The sequence below is a fragment of the Rattus norvegicus genome, chromosome 2 (genome assembly GCF_036323735.1).
Source record: "Rattus norvegicus strain BN/NHsdMcwi chromosome 2, GRCr8, whole genome shotgun sequence".
Taxonomy (NCBI): domain Eukaryota; kingdom Metazoa; phylum Chordata; class Mammalia; order Rodentia; family Muridae; genus Rattus; species Rattus norvegicus.
Genome location: NC_086020.1, coordinates 231,217,009 through 231,233,222, shown reverse-complemented (window position 1 = coordinate 231,233,222; position 16,214 = coordinate 231,217,009). Strand labels below are relative to the sequence as shown.

Below are 16,214 nucleotides of genomic sequence, written 5' to 3'. Positions count from 1 at the left end.
AGGATCTAGATCCAGTGCTTGTATTCACTATGTTTTATTGTTTGTAAGTGATCATAAACTATCGTGTACAACTAAATTCAGGCTCTGCATGAATTGTTTCTTCATAATTATTTTAATTTCTCAAGTACATCAGATACCACACTGATTTGTATTTACCTATTAATTACTTAGGATTAACCAGAGTGTTCACTTTCTACCATCAATAAAAGGCAAATTAGTTTCAATGCAAGTGAATTAGTATACACTTATACACTTATTTACATTATACATATACAACATATATGTAAATTGAGTGAAATCTTACATTTCACTCATTTTTTAAAATGCAAACAATATTTCATCAATATGCTTGTACACCAATTCAACAAGGAATTATTGAAAAGCATCTAATTCAACTAAGACATGTTGAGCCTTTAGAAGTAAACAACCATATCTGAATTCACATGTGTGCTTTAAGTCACAGGCAAAAGCATATTTAAAGAGACTCTTGTGCTAAATGGATATCACTTTCCTGATACCTGCCTTTTCCTTTCTAAAAGTCATCTTGGACTCTCAAAATACTAGTATTGATCAAGAGAAAAGAATTCTTTTTATGTAATTCTAGCTGAGCATTCAAAAGGAATGTGAATTAGACTTCAAATATAAATCTGAATCGCTGTTAATTTTATGAAGGTTACTATGAAAGAGAAACATAAGTATCACAGGTGTTCATCTTCAGAACCAACAAAAAATGACAGCTCTGGTCTCTTTGGAGACTCACTTTTCGTGTACCTGGAATGCTTCATTACGCAACATTATTCATTATAAATGTCTCATTGTTCTGTCTAGCAACCAGATGTGCTGATGACAACTCTTTCACTCAAGGTAAATTACGTGATAATGGGAAGAAAGGAAATCATTTCATCTTGCATTCAATGGGATGTAATCATCAGGTTGGCATGTGCAGAAAAAAAAAAAAGCCAACAGTGACTTGAGACTGTTTAAGGTGAGTTTATTTTCCTGGAAACTACTGGTTTTTGTTTGCTTGGAAAGAAAAGGAGAAAGAAAGAAATGAATTTGTAATTACAACATAATAGGTTTCAGAAAATTCACATGGCTAATTATATGCACACTAGACAGGGTTCAGCTGGCCTGGAGGAAGAATTTTGTTTACTTTGAGAAGCTTCATTAAGCCTGAGTTTTCAATGTAGCACACAAACATTGGAGAAAATAATGTAACCGTTTACGGTGATGAGGTGTGTGAGTAGCATAATCAGGTGAACCTGATGCAACATTGTTTATAGCTGCGATATTATAAATATATAAATATGTAGATATATAGATATATGCATATAATATACACATACATACATTGATATGTATGTATATATTTATGTATGTATTACTAATGTTAAGAGGAAAATAGTGTTTCTTATTATAAAGAATGAGAAAGAATGGGATCTTAGTCCATGCCTATAGTTTACTAGAAAGACATTGATTAAAAAGACGACACACGTTTACTCACTCAGAGACACTGAAGTAGGCAGAATCATAGACACGAGACATTGTTCATGTGTTTGCCTCACCAAATTCTACAACTTGAAGAGATAAATTATGCTTTTCTGAATACAGTCAGGAGAAGCACATTAAATTCTTGTTGAAATGGTACAATAGTGTAACATATCAGAGTCTTCTACACTCAAATCTGCCAGTCCGGCATGAGGTTTATTTTTGAGTTGAGGTGAACTGATAAAAAGGAGACGAAAGTGAAGTCCTATGATGTCTTCCACTTGCCTACACACAGGGATGTGCACGAAGACTCTCTTACCTCCTCATAAGAACAAAGAAGGTAGGTTACTAGAGACAAATGGAAACCCTTGACAGCTTGGAGACAGCACAAGAAAAACTTACATAACAAAGGTTAATTTATTTCCAACACTCAGTGCGGATACTGAGCAGAGCTCCCACCCTCAGGAGAAGTAATGCATGATGGTAGTTTCGGCATCTCCACTCTAATTTCTTGAGACTGGGAATGTTTCATTGGACCAGAAGCTCACTGACTCAAATAGATTCACTACAGTGATCTCACCAGCTCCCATCTACCCTTTCTGGAATAATAGGTGTGCACTAGCCATTTAAGTTGCCACGTTTTCAGGTCAAGTACTGCCCTGAATGAGTTATCTCCCCTTCCCCTTTAAACCATTTTAATTTGTTTTTTTTACAATTATTTTGTTAGCTATGTATCTTCCAGTTATTTGAAACATATGTCAAAAAAATCTTTTCTTCTGAACCTGTAATCTATAGCTAGATTCAGTCTTTGTCAAGATCCATGAAAAGGAGAGAGAAAGAGAGAAAGAGAGAGAAAGAGAGAGAGAGAGAGAGAGAGAGAGGGAAAGAGAGAGAGAGAGAGAGAGAGAGAGAGAGAGAGAGAGAGAGAGGGAGGGAGGGAGGGAGAGAGAGAATTTTATACCCCAGTGAAGCATATGAAATAGAAACAAAATATAAGTTTGAGTCAAACCGAAAATTAGTTCCAAAAGACTCTTCTTCAAAAGATGTTTGCAGCAAATAATGCTATTTTGATCTGAGGAAGAACAGTTAGACACAACATAGCCAAACAACAATGCAGGTACTGAAGCAATCTATAGTGTTTTCATTAATTGCTAAGCTGCTCTCTGAATAATCTTAAGGGAATCCCAATCCCTAGGACCAATCCTACTTCTAAATTTCGATCACCCTAGAGCAGTGGTTCTCAACCTTCCTGATGTGGCAGCCTGTTAATACTTGTTAGGTGAACCCCAAGCATTCAATTATTTCATTGCTTTTCATAACTTTAATTTTGCAACTATTGTGGATCATAGTATAAATATCTGTTATGCAGGTTCTCTGATATGTGACCCTCAAAGACATCTTGGCCCACACGTAAAGAACTGTTGCATTATAGACCCGGATCCTTAACACAGTAACAGATGTAAAATGCTTTAAGAATATGATTCTAGGAACAGATTTTCATGTGCAATCTCTCCAATCTTGACACTGCTATCTAGAATTTATTCACTGTTTATCTTCCATGTATGTTAAAATACACATTAATAGATATTTTGATGTTTTTAAGGGCTGGAGTGATTAAAAGCATGGTTTTTAGACCTAAGAATCCAAGTTTGATCCCCTGCAACCACATGGGGACTCAGTAATCCAGCCCCTGTGATCCAGTGTCAATATCCGTCCTCTGCCAAGCATGAATGTGGGGCATAGACATACTTGCAGACCAATATCTGTATGCATAAATTAAAAACTTAATATTAAATATTTTAAAAATAATTTGTCTTACAGTTTTTAAATTCCAGTGTTTCCAAATAAGCCTACACAGAGAGCAAAACGGTACACAGAATGGGTGAACATGCACTGAATTGAGATTTCTGTTTGAAAAACAATGTCATAAGAAGCCATTATTTTGCATAAAGTTCTGTGCCAGGCACTAAAGGTCATACCAAAAGGGAGTCTCAAACCAAGTCTAACCTGATCAAACTGAAGCTTTAAAAAGCAAAGCCGTTCCTAACGAAGCCCCATACTTTTTTCTTTTTCTTTCTTTCTTTCTTTCTTTCTTTCTTTCTTTCTTTCTTTCCTGCTTTCTTTCTTTCTTTCCTTCTTTCTGTATTTATTTATGGAGTAGAGCATTCATCGTAACCAATAACAAAGAAACAATCTTTTTTAACCAGAGTGAAAATGAATTAACTCGTGCTTTAACCCTAACAAGAAAAGCTAATCAATTTGCTTTTTCTTATTGTTATTATTCTGTATCCTTGTACCCACTGTACGAAAATCAATCAGTCTCTTATGCCCAGTGGAGCAAAATTTTATTTTATCGAGTGAGGCATTGGACAATATTAGAATCACAAACAGAAGACAACTACACCTTTAAAATTGAATGTGATCTCACTTTGTCTTTCATAGTTTGATATTGAGGAGATGGCTATTGTCTGGCCATCTCATTAAAGACTATCTGTATAATGAATCACTTTATTGAAACAATATGGGTTAAATTGACTAGATAACATATTTGTGCGCTATAAAAATTAATATTTAGAAAATGGCATTTCTTTTTTAAATCAGTGCTTCTTTAAAAGGTAATTATTTTTCACTGATATCCATTCTAAGTGGTCATTGTTTAAAAGTGTAGTTTAATAAATATTAATCATATGTTTGAATTTGTAATTGAGATAAAATTAAATAGACCATGCAATACAAATAGAAATTAATAACAATAATTTTATATTTATATTATTTGAAACAGTACTTCCTTTAAGGAAAGAAATATCTTTTATTTCCTATAAAAGATCTGTTCCCTAAAGAAGAAAATAAAAATATCACTTATATACCTTGAGTATCAACTCTGCAATATAACACTTTCATAGTATTGTAGGAATGAGAGTTTAATCATTAGAACTATAATTAAAAGTGCCCTTCACAATTCTACAATGTAGAAATAGAGCTTATTATCATATCTGGCTTCAACATATATTAAAATTATTCCCCTGCTCCATTACAGTGAGTCTGGAGCTACAAATGAGTGCTTACTGTTGCAGTGAAATGCACTTTATTTCTGGTCAGCACAGAGAGTGTTGGGAATCCTCTACCTCCACTTTTGTTCTCGTTACCCTCAGCTCCTGGTGGGTTCCCACACTTATGTTCCAGTCAGTGTGAAAAGAGAACGGCATGAACACTACAGCCTAGAACTCCAAGGATCAAGAAATCCTTCTGCTTCAGCCTCCCAAGTAGGCAGTTATATGTGTATATTGCCACTGAAGATATTTACTTACACGGTTAAGACTTCTTGTCTCCATGGTTCCCTCCATGATGATTATTAATTAAACCTCTGAAACGTAAGTCAGCCACAATTAAATTCTTTCCTATGTAAGAGTTGCTGTGCCCATGGTGTCATGGTGTCTTTCCAAAGCAATAGAAACCCTACCTAAGACACTAATACTATCCTAACTTCCATACATGAAAATAGAATACCATATATACTAAATTACTTGCTCAGTTTCCTCAGTAAAAGACAGACAAAAAGAAAATATGAATCAAAACATTTCTCATTCCAATGTTCTTCTTTCTATAGCAAAGAGAATTCCTGAAGCAATGCCTTGTTCTCTCCTAATTGCTGAGTATGAATGCGACCATCACCATAGTATTGTAGATAGAGGCTCATTGTATTTTCAAGGTTCATCCAATCCTTCTTGTTCTCTCCAAATCATGGTCTTCATCTATGCCCCAAACTTTTTGTTTCTTTCTCTTTTGTAAATAGTTATAGTGACTATGTTCTTTGCCTTACAGAAGCTTTCCAGTTTCACGAGGGCCCATTTATCAATTCTTGATCTTAGAGCATGAGCCATTGGAGTTCTGTTTAGGAAATTTTTCCCTGTGCCAATGAGTTCGAGGCTCTTTCTCAATTTCTCTTCTATTAGATTCAGTGTGTCTGGTTTTATGTTGAGGTATTTGATCCATTTGTACTTGAGCTTTGTGCAAAGGTGACAAATACATATCTATTTTCATTTTTCTCCATACAGACTGTCAAGTTCCAAACAGGAACCTAGCATGACTACTCTCCAAAAAGCCCACAAGCAGCTGAAAGAGTCAGATACAGATATTTACACCCAACCAATGGACAGAAGCTGGTGACCCCTGTGGTTGAACTAGGGAAATGCTGGAAGAGGCTGAGGAAAAGGTCGACCCTATAGAAAGTCCAGTAGACTCAACTAACCTGGACTCTCGAGATCTCTCAAACACTGAGCCACCAACCAGGCAGCATACACCAGCTGATACGAAGCCCCCAACACATGCACAACAGAGGACTGCAGTGTCTAGACTCAGTAAGAGAAGATGCACCTAACCCTCAAGAGACTTGAGGCCCCACGTAGGGAGGAGGTCTGGTGGGGTGGTTTCAAGAAAGCAGGGACACCCTCTTGGGTCAGGGAAGGCAGAGGAGGTTTGGATGGGGAATAATCAGAGGGTGGACCGGGAGGGAGATAAAGACTGGACTGTAAAAAAAGATTAAAGAATAACAAAGTTAGTTATACACATTGTCTATGTCATTTAAATATTTTTAAAACATAGAAAAATTAACTCATAGTGTTCTTTTGTAGAAAACTAAAGGTTTTATCTATATCACTGAATTATCCCAGATAGGTTGTCTCTGGCATGAGAAAGATGTCTCAATATGTACCTAGCTTAAAAATACTTATGAGTGTTCTTACTATTTTAAGAACACTTCTCTCTTCTTCTCTCTCTGTCCATTCTCTCCCCATTCCCCCTCACCCTCTCTCTCCAGGTGTTCATGGCTAGCCTTTCCTCCCCTTCCTTCTCCTTCTTCCTTCTTCTCTGTCTCTGCCTCTCTGTGTCTCTTTGAGTCTCTCTGTTTCTCTCTCTCTCTCTCTCTCTCTCTCTCTCTCTCTCTCTCTCTCTCTCTCCCTTTCAACTCCTCCTCTTTGCATACCCTCAATAAACTCTACTTTATACTTAAAAAGTACTTAGCAGTATTGTATTAGTATTCTTGTTTCCCTTTCTCTGACGTTAATGTGAATTGTATTTTTATATTTCTCTGAAATTTCAATTATGTTTATATGGATTCTGGAAGTACTTATTTTGCAACACACACACACACACACACACACACACACACACACATATATATATATATTTAAAGCAGCCACAGAAAACCTTGATTATAGTATTCACATATTGTGTATCAAAACCTATATTAAGTATTGTAAAAATTCTGAAAAATGATACTATTCTCAAAGCTGTCTGAATTCTCTCTAGAAAGCTTTCCTTTCTCCTCCTAAAATGATCCTTCCAGGATGCGGGATGGGAGGAGCCAAGCTAAAGCATATGCAGTGTGAACTACAATAGAAAATTTCAGAAATAAATTCAGTGGTAGCTTAACCCACTAGTGGGGGGAAGCATATGCCGTTATCATACATCTTCCTGAAGTATATCTTAAGGCCTCACTGCCTTTGGCATCAACCAGCTGAAAACATTAAACTCTTTTAGCTCTTTTAGTGCAAAGATCTAGTTTGACCTAAGTCATTGCAGGTAAAAGGTGCCTATGATTTAGGGGCTCTAATGCAATAGCTAATAGCTTTGCTTGAGGACCACATTTTATGTCCCCAATGGATGCTTCCTGTTTCATTCACTTTAATTATCCAACATTTTAGGGATGGTTCTCTCTTTCCAACTTCCCTGTTGTTTTAAAGTTAATCACTGTTCATAATTGCAGTGCCGGATCATTGAGAAAGAAGAAAGAAGCCATTCTGCGAAGCCATGTATTTCTCCTGCTGATAGCAGGATTGTTCCCCAAAGAATATTTCCAAGTACATTGTCCATTTTAGTTACAATTGTCTCCAGAGACATGCCTTGTATAATTTTCCCTGAAACACCATTTGACCCATTATTAATTTAATGGACTTTATGATTTTTTCCTTTTATACAAAAACATGCATTCCATTTCCTTAATTTGATCTCATTTTCACTAGATATGAGAGATCATAATGGTCTAAGTAATCTCTCTCCATTTTCTAACAACTAATTTTTTCCATAAGATAGTGGCATAAAATGAACCTAAAATAACTTTATGTATACTATATAGTGCTAAATTGGATTTTCACCAATTTTACTGGAAAATGAACTATATCTTAAGATGTTTTCCTTTCAAAATACCATAAAGGTAATACAAATGCTGAAAAAAAAAGCAGACCAGGTTTACTTGAATATTTACAGTTTTCTAATCTTATCTCAAAATTTGTAAATGCATTCACTTGTTATACCATTGAAAGGTATAAGAAATTAGATAATCAAATGAAGTCTTGCATTTGTCACTAGAAAATTATTACTACAATTCCTCTAACACTATTTCAAATATAACACTTTAACTTCTTTCTATGATACAAAAAATTTATTTTTAAATATAATAACTTGTTATTTAAAGTCAGATATGAGGTGCACATGAGAGCAAAAGGTAAAAATCAATGTTTATGTTTGATTTCAGATAATGCATAGCATTAATGCATAGAATTCACTTTCTATTTATTCATTAAGCTGCCTCATTTGTTTTGATAACTAATATAAAAATTACAACCTCAAAAGTGATGAAGTCTAATTCAATCTCATTTGTTAAGACAGATAAGGTCTTTCTTGCTTTCAATAATGACTTCAAGTACCTTATTCCAAAATCCTATATGAATGTGTGTGAGTGTGTGTGTGTGTATGTGTGTATATATATATATGTACATATATATATATATGTTATTTTTGTGCCCAATCTGAATAGGGACCTTACCAATGTCGCTTCTTAGTGCTGCACACTATCCTTGACCATATTCCTCAGTTACTGTAGTTCTTATTTATAAGTCTCGTCATTTAATCTATATATTTCACAATGTCAAGGCCAGTGCCAACCTCAGTGTAAGTCACACAGTAGACACTGAACATTTGGATTGCAGGTATGGTTACAGGTATGAATAGTTGGCATAGATGTGTGTGTCTCTTTCTGTGGGTAATTTTCATTGCTAGTTATTAAGTCTCGTGGAGTTGTTGCTTCCTTCTCTCAGGACACCAAGGATCTAATGTTTTCTTTTCTCTTTCCCATTCATTGCCTATCTGAGATACTAAGAGGGAGAAAAAGAAGAATGTGTGGAAAAGACGTTGTAACTTATTTAGTAGTTCAGTTTGGGGTTTAGGTTTGGGGCACTAAACCGATTTCATTTATCAAATACCCTGAGAAAAAGTAACTTGCAGAACATTATGGTTTGTTCTAACCTAGACTTCCAGGCTACAGATCAGCATTATATAGAAGTCAAGGTAAAAATTTCAAATAGCTAGACACGTCATATCTCAGTTCAGAGATTTAAAATTGCATACATGTACACTTGCTTGCTTGCTTGTATGCTTGACTTTTCAGTGCTTTGTAATTCAGGATCCTGGCAAATGAACGGTTCTAACTATAATGGGCTGGACATTGAATTAATATCAATTAATTTAGACAATTGCCCACAGACATGCCCACAAGCCAAGTCTATCAAATGTAAAAATTTCCCCACTAAGACATTCTTCTCCGATTATTCTTAGTTATATCAGATTTACAATTAAAGCTGCCCATCACATGAACCTGTGACAAGTGAAATATTCACTTAACAAGAAATATAACTTATTTAATGAGGCATAGAAAGTACATGAATGGAAAGCCAAAAGAAAAGGGAAATTATGTATATTTGTTTTAATTTTGATGAGAAGTGGATGGTTGTGGGGCTGTATGATTGGATTAAAATCCAATGTTAAATAATAAACTGGAGCATAAGATCTAATTCCTCAAGTTGGTTGCCAGGTTCCTATGTCTTTAGAGTTAAGGGCACTGCTCTGTTCTTGGTAGAGGCAGGTTCTCTCACAGCAGTCTATCAATGATGAACTTCATAGGAAGTTCCAGTGTGACCTGCTTCAGATCGTAACAGTAGACAAAGGCCAGAGAGACCTTCCTGTTTCACGTGCAATTTCACATAAGCCAACAGGCCATATATTGGATTTGATGCCATCAACTCTATCAGTTGAATTGAAATGAACTAAGACACATAGAAAACCTGCTTAGAGAGAAAAATCAGCATACATTTATTTTCAGGGAATTAAAAGGTAGCATATACTAATTGGGAAAAGAAACAGGTAGCACATATTTACACTCTGTGAGTATAAATCTTTAGAAGTAAGTAGTCAAATATATGAGCGTCCATTTCTACTGTGCAGTCTCATATGGTAATAAAACTTGAAGTTAGATAATTATTTGAATTTATTTTTTCTTTACTACCCAGATTTATTGCCCTGGGAAGTGAAAATTTACTGTCTATTTATGTAAACTTATAAAATAGAAATAATGGTGGGAATTTAAAGATGTAATATTTATTGATATGAGATACTGCTAGAAAAGTATTTAATACACAGAAACTCAACCTGTGTATATTAAGTGCAGTTTGCTTCCCCACCACTGTGTGTGTGTCTGTCTGTCTGAATGTCTTCTTGTCTCACTGTCTCTCTGTCTCTGTCTTCCTCTCTCTGTCTCTGTCTCTATCTCTGTCTTTTCTCTATCCCCATGCCTCTTCTTCCTATCAGAGCTGACTGATAAAATTATAAACCCCCTTACAATTAAAAATAAAACACCTGTTGTATCTTTATCAAGGCCAGAACTATAAAGCCACTGCCATGATGAAATTGGAGCCTGAAGATCTAGGTGACTGGGAACTTCAGCCCAAATTCAAGCCTCAAAAGAACCAGAACCAGCACTGCTGATCTTACAGACAAGAAAAGTTAAATACGCCAGACTATACCCAGTGTGTGATTCAAATGCTAATCTTTCTGGAAACATATTCAAGGCACAGTATAACTATTATTTACCAGATTACTGGGCATCAGTTGCAAGTCAGTTGATACATTGAATTAGCCATATGGAGGTAAAAATTAAGAAGCAGGTAGCTGTGACTCTGTTACTCAAGTGTGGGATGACCAGAACGCTCAATGTTATATGCTGAACATGCAGAGGAGAGCACATGCCAAGCCTGGTCTTTGCAACTGGGCACTTGTTCTATGGTGGTCACCTAATCTGGAACTGTTGGCTTAAGCTGCCAATTTTCCAAGCTCGCCATTGTCTTCTTTATTGGCTTGCATATTGTCCTATCTCAAGTAACTAAAAATAATAAAATAGGCGATGTTTGTACTTAAAAAGAACTGTGCAAACCAAGAAAATCACTCTCTTCTTAGTTACAGGACAGAATAAAAATCATTGTGTAACGATGCTGAGGAATAATGTAGAGGAATAGAGGAACAAGCCTATAACTGCATTCATTAATCTTATTTTCAAGATTTGAAAGTGAACTACAAAATTATTAAGCTCTAGATCTTACATTTTTTGTTTCCCTAAAGGCTATCTGACACACAGTCTCTCTTCCTCGCTTATAGAATTTCTCATACTATAAATCTCCTCGATCTTCCTAACTGTACATAGAAGACACAACAACAGCAACAACAACAAAGATGGTTCCTGATGCTGAAGAGAGATTGGTCCTATCTGATTATGATGTAACACCATGGGCATCTGCTGGCTGCTTCCTGAGTTTATGTTATTAAGGTCCAGAGGAAACATATCAAGAGTAAGAGATACAGCCCCTTTGCAAAGAAACCAGGGCACATGGCTGCTATTTTCCCTCCACAAGGCTTATGCCTGCTCCAACATTACAGGCTGTGAACAGAGAGCTATCTAACAAGCCCGTGATCTCTGCGAAGCCTGTGCTGGAAAGGAAACCAGAGGATTATTATTTCAAAGTGACTCAAACAGACCTTTCTACTACAAAGTGTCTTTTCAATTAGAATGCTGGAAATCACACAGTGAGAAGATGTAAGGTAAGTCAGGCGGGCAAGGTAGGGCTGCCAACCTCTGCCGTGTACTCTTCCTTTCACATTTGATTTATCTCCGTGAAAAACTTGGGGTGCTGCAGACACCAGTTCCCTATGCTCCACCCCCACCTTTTCCTTAGAATGTCTGCATTCATCCCATTATTCCTTCAACTCTACCATGAAGCAGCTATCAGTGTTTGAAGATTTCGTTTCCAAAAGGTAGCCTTTTCCCTCTCTCTCTCTCTCTCTCTCTCTCTCTCTCTCTCTCTCTCTCTCTCTCTCTCACACACACACACACACACACACACACATGCTCAATATAAGCAGGCTCTGTTTCTTTTTCTTTTCTTTTTTTTCCATTTTGGGTATTTCTTATTTACATTTCAAATGTTATTCCCTTCCCAGGTTTCCAGGCCAACATTCCCTTAAACCCTCCCCCTCCCCTTCTATATGGGTGTTCCCCTCCCCATCCTCCCCACATTACCGCCCTCCCCCCAAGAATCCAGGTCACTGGGGGTCCAGCTTTGGCAGGACCAAAGGCTTCCCCTTCCACCGGTGCTCTTACTAGGCTATTCATTGCTACCTATGAGGTTGGAGCCCAGGGTCAGTCCATGTATAGTCTTTGGGTAGTGGCTTAGTCCCTGGAAGCTCTGGTTGGTTGGCATTGTTTTTCATATGGGGTCACAAGCCCCTTCAGCTCTTTCGATCCTTTCTCTAATTCCTCCAACGGGGGTCCCGTTCTCAATTCAGTGGTTTGCTGCTGGCATTCGCCTATGTATTTGCCGTATTCTGGCAGGCCCTGTTTCTAATCACGGAGAAATTAAATGAGTGGATCATTTGACAATATCTGTGAGTTGGAAATATCCACTAATGACCCTTATTACTGAAGACCTAAGCCCTCAGGCAATGAACCTAGACAACACTGATTAAGAAAGAAGCCTGCTGGCTTTACAGCTCTATAAAATGGAAGGAATCTTTGTGGAAATGGAAAGGGGTTGGGGAGAGAAAGAAATGTAAAGAAGAAGTGAGCTATAAAAACAGAAAGGCTTTTCCCTTCCTCCTCTGGGTCCCAGTGTTTGACTCCAGGGATGTGGATGCTCAGAACAATCAAGAGCCATCCCCAGAGCCCAGCGTTTGGAATGGAGGATTCCTTTTCAAAGATACACCACATTGTGAACATAGGCTTTTCTGAAAGAATAAAATAAAACATTAAATTTTCTTTTTTAAAAAAGTGTCATTTTGACTAAGGGCAACCCTGTCAATTCCCTCCCTGCTGGGCATAGTGAGGGAGGCTATTGCTAGAAGATTTTTCCTCAGTGGTTTCTCCAAGTTTTCCTTCGGCTCCAAGGCAAGCAGGTGACTGTCCCCTTTGGAAGAGCACTTTTTACACAGGATCCCCAACCACACACACACATGCACACGCGCACACACACACACACACACACACACACACACATTGTTTGAAACACTCCCAAAAGATTCCAGCCAAAGTTTGTTTAACCCTTATTATTCTACTTTTCTTTTCTTCCATGTACCCTACAGGCTTGGTTACTACAAGAAGTTCACATTTTGTCTCACAATGAGATCAAGACTTAAATGAACATGTACATGGCTACTCGTTGATTTTCAACTATGAATATGTTCAGATATAGATGAGCCAAGTTTTTGAGGTGATATAGAAATATATTCAGTTAAGATTACTTGAAGCTGAAAAATTATAAAGCACAACAAAAATAACTCATAAAACCAGTTTGAAGGAAACTAAAATCACTCAGAATTCAAATAAACCCCAGAAGCAATAACTTTTGAGATTAGAATATATTCTTCCTGGTTGCTGCCGCTGCAGAGAGCCCGTGGGCAGCACCCCACGAGCGAACTTAAGCCTCGGGACCACAGGTAAGACCAACTTTTCTGCTGCAAGAAAGCTGCCTGGTGAGCTTGGGACACATGGAAGCAGAATTCCTCTAGGAACGGGCACGTTCTGTGTTTACCGGAAGTCCCACACCCGCGGATCCCAGCCCGCAGCAGCTCTCTGCTCCCAGACCCCGTGAGAGAGAGACCCAACCTCCTGGTCAGGTGGGCACTCCTGAGGCTGCAGAGCAGAAGAGACCACCAACACTGCCCACCCCTGCCCACATCCCTGGCCCAAGATGAAACTGTATAAGGCCTCTGGGCTCCCGTTGAGGGGGGGGCCCAGGAGCGGCAGGACCCCTGCCTGAGACACCACCGGAACCTGAAGGAAACAGACCGGATAAACAGTTCTCTGCACCCAAATCCCGTGGGAGGGAGAGCTAAACCTTCAGAGAGGCAGACAAGCCTGGGAAACCAGAAGAGACTGCTCCCTGCACACACATCTCGGACGCCAGAGGAAAAAGCCAAAGACCATCTGGAACCCTGGTGCACTGAAGCTCCCAGAAGGGGCGGCACAGGTCTTCCTGGTTGCTGCCGCTGCAGAGAGCCCATGGGCAGCACCCCACGAGCGAACTTGAGCCTCGGGACCACAGGTAAGACCAAATTTTCTACTGCAAGAAAGCTGCCTGGTGAACTCAAGACACAGGCCCACAGGAACAGCTGAAGACCTGTAGAGAGGAAAAACTACATGCCCGAAAGCAGAACACTCTGTCCCCATAACTGACTGAAAGAGAGGAAAACAGGTCTACAGCACTCCTGACACACAGGCTTATAGGACAGTCTAGCCACTGTCAGAAATAGCAGAACAAAGTAACACTAGAGATAATCTGATGGCGAGAGGCAAGCGCAGGAACCCAAGCAACAGAAACCAAGACTACATGGCACCATCGGAGCCCAATTCTCCCATCAAAACAAACATGGAATATCCAAACACACAAGAAAAGCAAGATCTAGTTTCAAAATCATTTTTGATCATGATGCTGGAGGACTTCAAGAAAGACGTGAAGAACTCCCTTAGAGAACAAGTAGAAGCCTACAGAGAGGAACCGCAAAAATGCCTGAAAGAATTCCAGGAAAACATAAATAAAGAAGTAGAAGCCCATAGAGAGGAGACACAAAAATCCCTGAAAGAAATCCAGGAAAACACAATCAAACAGTTGAAGGAATTAAAAGTGGAAATAGAAGCAATCAACAAAGAACACATGGAAACAACCCTGGATATAGAAAACCAAAAGAAGAGACAAGGAGCTGTAGATACAAGCTTCACCAACAGAATACAAGAGATGGAAGAGAGAATCTCAGGAGCAGAAGATTCCATAGAATCATTGACTCAACTGTCAAAGATAATGTAAAGCGGAAAAAGCTACTGGTCCAAAACATACAGGAAATCCAGGACTCAATGAGAAGATCAAACCTAAGGATGATAGGTATAGAAGAGAGTGAAGACTCCCAGCTCAAAGGACCAGTAAATATCTTCAACAAAATCATAGAAGAAAACTTCCCTAACCTAAAAAAAGAGATAACCATAGGCATACAAGAAGCCTACAGAACTCCAAATAGATTGGACCAGAAAAGAAACACCTCCGGTCACATAATTGTCAAAACACCAAACGCACAAAATAAAGAAAGAATATTAAAAGCAGTAAGGGAAAAAGGTCAAGTAACATATAAAGGCAGACCTATCAGAATCACACCAGACTTCTCGCCAGAAACTATGAAAGCCAGAAGATCCTGGACTGATGTCATACAGACCTAAGAGAACACAAATGCCAGCCCAGGTTACTGTATCCAGCAAAACTCTCAGTTAACATTGATGGAGAAACCAAGATATTCCATGACAAAACCAAATTTATACAATATCTTTCTACAAATCCAGCACTACAAAGGATAATAAATGGTAAAGCCCAACATAAGGAGGCAAGCTATACCCTAGAAGAAGCAAGAAACTAATCGTCTTGGCAACAAAACAAAGAGAATGAAAGCACACAAACATAACCTCACATCCAAATATGAATATAGTGGGAAGCAATAATCACTATTCCTTAATATCTCTCAATATCAATGGCCTCAACTCCCCAATAAAAAGACATAGATTAACAAACTGGATACGCAACGAGGACCCTGCATTCTGCTGCCTACAGGAAACACACCTCAGACACAAAGACAGACACTACCTCAGAGTGAAAGGCTGGAAAACAACTTTCCAAGCAAATGGTCAGAAGAAGCAAGCTGGAGTAGCCATTCTAATATCAAATAAAATCAATTTCCAACTAAAAGTCATCAAAAAAGATAAGGAAGGACACTTCATATTCATCAAAGGAAAAATCCACCAAGATGAACTCTCAATCCTAAATATCTATGCCCCAAATAAAAGGGCACCTACATAGGTATAAGAAACCTTACTAAAGGTCAAAACACACATTGCACCTCACACAATAATAGTGGGAGATTTCAACACCCCACTCTCATCAATGGACAGATCATGGAAACAGAAATTAAACAGTGATGTCGACAGACTAAGAGAAGTCATGAGCCAAATGGACTTAACAGATATTTATAGAACATTCTATCCTAAAGCAAAAGGATATACCTTCTTCTCAGCTCCTCATGGTACTTTCTCCAAAATTGACCATATAATTGGTCAAAAAACGGGCCTCAACAGGTACAGAAAGATAGAAATAATCCCATGCGTGCTATCGGACCACCACGGCCTAAAACTGGTCTTCAATAACAATAAGGGAAGAATGCCCACATATACGTGGAAATTGAACAATGCTCTACTCAATGATAACCTGGTCAAGGAAGAAATAAAGAAAGAAATTAAAAACTTTTTAGAATTTAATGAAAATGAAGATACAACATACCCAAACTTATGGGACACAATGAAAGCTGTGCTA

General features: G+C 38.1%; 1 long non-coding RNA gene across 1 annotated transcript; it reads left to right on the top strand.

Moving 5' to 3' along the window:
- The first annotated feature begins 782 nt into the window (after window positions 1-782).
- On the top strand, window positions 783-6,052 carry LOC134485769 (uncharacterized). The gene is made up of 3 exons (XR_010064020.1): window positions 783-985; window positions 4,641-4,859; window positions 5,544-6,052. It is a non-coding gene; the product is annotated as an uncharacterized LOC134485769 (long non-coding RNA).
- Window positions 6,053-16,214: the final 10,162 nt, after the last annotated feature.